The sequence below is a fragment of the Dipteris shenzhenensis genome, chromosome 10 (genome assembly GCF_047967505.1).
Source record: "Dipteris shenzhenensis isolate YYH24624 ecotype China chromosome 10, Dip_SZ_1.0, whole genome shotgun sequence".
NCBI classification, from domain to species: domain Eukaryota; kingdom Viridiplantae; phylum Streptophyta; class Polypodiopsida; order Gleicheniales; family Dipteridaceae; genus Dipteris; species Dipteris shenzhenensis.
In genome coordinates, this window is record NC_141605.1 from 48251965 (window position 1) to 48258278 (window position 6314).

Sequence of the window (6314 nt, forward strand, 5' to 3'; positions counted from 1 at the left end):
TGCAAGAAACAAAAAATCAAAGTTTATGGGCACAAACTCAACAAGAAAAAGCACCCACCAAAAAGAGAAAGAGAAAACATTTGTCATTGTAAGCAAAATATGAAGAAAGAATTAAGGACACTCCAAGTTTTGCTTGTGTTTGTTGTGGTTCACTAATCTCCATTAGAATATCATTTGCACAAATTAGAGAATTATCATTTGATGGGTAATATGGACTCCACGGTAGCATTGTTAATGTCTTTGCAAATGTGGAAAGAGCACAACATCTCCTCCCCAGGTTTCTAAGCGAGCAAGACACTATTGCTGTGGCCATTAAATGAAAGCTTTCTTACAAGCATAACTACATGAGTGGCATTGTTCGACCTATAATGACAATGCTTGCTCTAAAAGAAATGTTGTTTTCTCCATTATACAAGTTATTCAAAGTCAACATAAATCCATTGTGGGAAGAGAGCATTGGTATGATACAAGAACAAGAGAAAGAACTCCTTCGAAAAGACACCATACAATAGAATGTTGTTGATGACGACCAACCAATAACTGACACATTAGTTCATGGAATCTATAATAGCCAGCAAGTTGCAAATTTTGAGGACCATACTATCGTGGTTGCACCTTTTGAAGGTTACTCCCCTTTGAGCATTTTCAAAGACAAGTATTGTGAGGAATTAGCATTTCCTAAACTTTTCTATGGCAATGCAAGACAATACAACCTTCCTAAATGCACATCTTACCAAGACATTGCAAAGTGGGAGCTCATAAATGTTGATCGACGACTTGCTCTTTGTATAGAGAACATTTTCTTCAAGACTATGAAAATCCTAGTAAAGCAAGTCCTCTCCTCTACATGGGTTCGAATGCAAAAAGGTCAAAACAAAGGATAAACATTGAAAGTAAAAGATGCTCTACTTGACACAAACATAGAGCAGTTGTTGCACTCAAACATAGGTTATAGGGACTTCACATATATATGTACCTCTGCTGATTACAAGTATCAACTAAAGAAAAATGTGTTTGCAATGTTGCGCCAACTTGGTCCACCAACTTTTTTTGTAACACTATCAGCAGTAGAAAAACTATGGCAACCACTGCTTTACTGCCTCCACCAACTACAAGGAGAAGGCCAACAAGAGCTGCATACAAATGAAAGAATAGACACTCAAAACCTTATTTGCTCTGATCCTATAACAACTGCACAATACTATGTTCATAAGTTCCGATGTCTAAAAACATTGTTGGGCAAGGACCACTATTTTAGGTAAAATGACAGATTTCTTCTTCGTTACGGAATTCCAAAATAGAGGTAGCCAACATGATCATTGGCTTCTATGGATTGAATGTGCTCCTATCCTTGGAATAGCATCAAACAGAATCATTTGTGGACAAATATATCTTGGCAGACATCTCGTTGTTTCCACTTCAACAAACTGAGATTCAAACATACAGGCACAAAAACACATGCTTCAAGCACAAGAAAAAATGTAGATTTGGCTTTCCAAGAGCACCAATGCAAATAACAACTATATTATCACCATTACAAGAAGAACAAAAAACACAAAAAATAAAACAAAACATGAAACACATAAACTTAACTCTAGAAGATGAAAGAACGCTAGATATAATAGAGGACGAATGCATCAAAAGCTTGCACTCAATAATCTCTCAACCTACATTGTTTCTTAAAAGAAGTCCTAAGAACATGTTCACTAACAACTTCAACCCCACTATTTCAAAGCTATGGTGCGTAAATACATATATACAATTTATCCTAAACCCACATGGGGCAGCATCATATTGCACATCATACATCACAAAAATAGACAAGGAAACATCGGATGCAGTGAAGGCAGCATACAATGAAAGCATTGCCTCAAAAGCCCCACCCAACGAACGTATCAAAAAAGTTGGAAATGCTATTCTCAATACACAACACATTAGCTCACAACAAGTGGCATACCTATCATTGTCCTTGCCGCTAACTAGCAACAACAAACAATTTCAATACATCAACACAAACATTGCTGTGAATAGAACACTTCTGCTAAAAAGAAGAGCACAATTGGAAAAGATGCATCCTGACAACACCGACATATTTTTCGATGAAATCATTGCAAAATACTGTAAGCGACGCCCAACTCTTTCATCGGTTTGTTTAGTTGAGTTTGTCAGTGAATACACAATCAATGGCAATAAAGCAACAAAGAGGAAAAAACCAAAAATCATTAGGTTTAACAACTACAATGAACACAAGGATCTAGAAAGCTATTTTAGAGAATTATGTACTCTTTACCTACCTTTTCACAACAAAGAACCTACTCTACAAAATACTGACCAAACATGGCATGATTTGTACATACAATACAAACACATAATTGACATACAAAAAAACAAGTTTAACAAGCTCATTCCCAAAAATACCTCGTCCTCTTGTACTACAAATAATACTTCCACCATGACAAAGACAAGCACAGGCATTCCCCATTGTGAAAGACAAAGACAAGCACAGGCATTCCCCATTGTGAAAGATATGATCTCGCACTTGAATCCCAAACCAAATACGATCAAACCAATTCCTAAACAATTCTTCAAAAAATTCAAAAATCCTTTCCAATCAAGAATACTACAACACAAGTAGACAAATGAATGAGGAACAACGCTTGGTATTAGATGACATAATGTTAAGAAAAAGAATTGACAAAGAAAACAAATTCCACATTTTTCTCACTGGAAATGTAGGAACAAGAAAGAAATTCACCTTGTTGGCCATTGTGCAAGCTCTAATGAGACATTATTCACACAAAGAATCTTCCAACATCGACCTTCCAAAGGTTCTTCTGCTAGCCTACATAGGAAAAGCAGCATTCAACATTGGCGGGACAACAATTCACTCAGCCTTGCACTTACCACTCATGGCAAGTCATTACATAAGCTTGTCAACTGAGAAACTTCAAGAACTATCTCTTCTCTACCAAGATCTGCAACTAATTGTCATCGATGAAATTTCACTCATTGGACATAGCACACTAGTGGCAGTAGACATGCGTCTAAGAGAGATCAAGCACAATCACTCACAACCTTTTGGAGGAGTTGATGTACTCTTGTGTGGGGACTTGTGCCAAGCAAGCCCAACAAAAGACTTATGGATATTTGTGAACAATTCCAATACTACATCTTCATTGTCATCATATTGCGAGAGCAATGTAAAGCAATATGAATTGCTTACTCCAATGTGACAAACCAACATTCAATATCTCAACATCCTCAACAAAATTAGAGGTGCTAAACACACAGAAGACGATATCTTCTACTTGAATAGTACGTACTTCAGAAATCCTTTGGACAAAAAAACCATACCACTCTTGTTCTACACAAACAACAATTCAAAAGATATTCACAATGAAGAAAATTTCCATTTGTTGGAGGGTGATGAACATGTTCTCCTCGCAATAGATAAGAAGCACAAAACATGCAACAAAACATTAATTATCCCAAACAACTCAAAAAACACAGCAGGACTGCACAAAGAATTGCATTTGAAAAAAAATATGATAGTCGAACTTTGCTCTGGTAACTTAAACATATTGGATGGCCTAGTAAATGGCACAAATGAAAATTTCAAAGATGCAAACATTCAAGAGTCCCCTCCTTGTGTGTGGATCCTTTTCAATAGTCCTAACACAGGAAAGCAAACTCGACTAGAGAATGTAAACCTCTACAAAGAAAACATCCCATTGAACTGGACACCAATTCATCAAATCACAAGAGAATTCCAAGTCAGTAAAAATAGGCTAAACGCTATTACACGAGTATAATATCCTATTCAACCAGTAGCTGCAAGAACAATACATCGTTCTCAAGGGCTAACAATGGATGCACTAGCATTCGACCCCTCCAACATCAAATCACATGGCCTTGTCTATATCGCACTCTCACGAGTGAGGGATCCAAACAATCTATACCTTGTAAACAAGTTGGAAAGTAAACACATAAAAGTAGACAAAATCATTTTGCAAGAGATGGATCGCTTGAGAACAACACGTCCATGGTTGCCAAAGCAAATCAACTTCAACAAATAGCACTTAAATTGCTTTACAATACAATCGTTAAATACAAGGTCACTTAACACTCACATGGATGACATCCTCGCAGATAAAAGCTTGCTCAGTGCAACAATTTTGTGCCTTCAAGAGCTTCACACAAGCAACTCCATCCAAAATAGATTTGCTAATTTTAAAACAGTAGAAGACATATCTCAAGCTGGAATAACAACATGCTACACAAACAAAATTGTGCTACAAGACACAAAATCAATTGTCAACAAAAATGCCAAGTACTTCTCACAACATTCAATGAAAAATTCGGGAACACTTTTGCAATAATCAATGTATACAAACACCCAACAATAATCAATGTATACAAACACCCAACAACTCCAACTACAACATTAATAGAAATGTTGAACATCCTCTTACAAAAATTGGACACAAATGCAATTACAACTATTCTCGGTGACTTCAACATAGACTACAACTCCAACAATACAAACAATAACAAAATTCACAGGACTTCATGAACCACTACAAAATGACACAATTGATAAAGGATCCTACAACTACACATGGATCTACTCTCAACCATATTTGGGTAAGCAACCCTCAAATACACAATATCCATGGAACAAATTACATATACTGGTCTGACCACTCCATTGTTTACACAACACTAGATCTACCCAATTGGCAGGCCTTTTGAATGAAATTCACCTTGTTTTCTTCCTTCACATTTTGTAGATTAGCATATGCACTGCATTATCCATCCCTTGATGTAGTGATGGATATTTTCTAGTATATTCTTGGCAATGCATGTACCTATTGTTGAGACAAATTTTCATCTGAAAAGTTACTTTTATAGTCTTTGCTATTTCTTGGAATAGCTGATCGCTTGAGTAATTGTTAATGTCTTTAGGATAGATAGTTCCATGTTGGTTTTTGATTTTGGGGGTTTTTGATTCTTGAATCTTGGTGTATTTTTTTGTTGCATTTGTGTTCAGGTATCTCCGTTTGATTCGGCCCACTTCATGATGTTGATCTTGTATGGAAGATGTTTAAGAGCAATCTCAACATCAATTGTGTATTTGCAAATATTAACTTTCCACTTGCCTCCTACACACCCACTACAAGACATGGGCCTCTTTTCAAATATCTCTTCCAATTGGTGACCCCTCTTCAAATAGAGAGACCATTTATGATTATGGTTCATTGCCTTTGCTATAGCACATGCTATATGTAAGGAGTGATTGTAAATAGTTCCAATCTAGAATATTACTTATAGCTTTCTGTATATATCACTTGTTGCAAACTATTTTTCTGGAATCCTATGATTTGTATTGCATGTTGCTTGCATATTTGCCAAAATAGGAGGTATCATATAAAACATACCATGATTCTTCTGCCGTTGAAGTAGGGCACTAGTGCCCATCCTCAATTCAAAGTATTCTTTATCATTTGATCATACAAAATATGCAGTGCAAGATTGGCATTTCTATAGTTGCATTTAGTAAATGTAACAATAAATATGAAACCACAATTGCATGTAATCATGATCTAGTATGATGTTGTGTTTGAACCTGTGCTTAGTATCTCACATAATTTAATAGCTTCTTTTGGTAAATTTGCAATAAATACGACACTCAATATATTCATTGTTTGCAAGTCGATTTCTTCCTAGCTTGGTGCTCGTGGTGAATCCATTGATGCTTGTTGGTAGAGTATGTGAATTGTTTCACTACTACATTTATGAGCTTTTAGATAGGTCATTTTTATTGTATCGTGTTTCTTTTTAATTTCACCTTGCTCTCCTTCCATCCTTCACTGCAAAGATGGCTGGCAATTCTAGATCTTGACAATCCTTTACTAAATGTTGATATTCTTGATATATGTCACCAATCAGTGCATCAAAACATTATCGACCCATTTTCTAATTGCTTTATTTGGTTTAGATGTAATTGGTCTGAGACTATGAGTGCTTAGAATCTTTTGTTCAATCTTTTAAAGGAGTGTTAGTCTTATAGAATGTTGCAACTCTAGAAGAACAAGTGTTTTATTAGTTCAATGAATTTGCATGTCATATAAAGCTTCAAACAAACTTTTAGCCTTCGTCCATCATCTAACATATGTAATTAAATACAAAATGGATAAACAACTGAAAGACCATGTCACATATTAGTTCATTGAGCTTGTATCTTATATGAGTTTCAAATAAACTCATAGTTGTTCATTCATAATTTAACAATCTATAATAAATATTAAAAATGA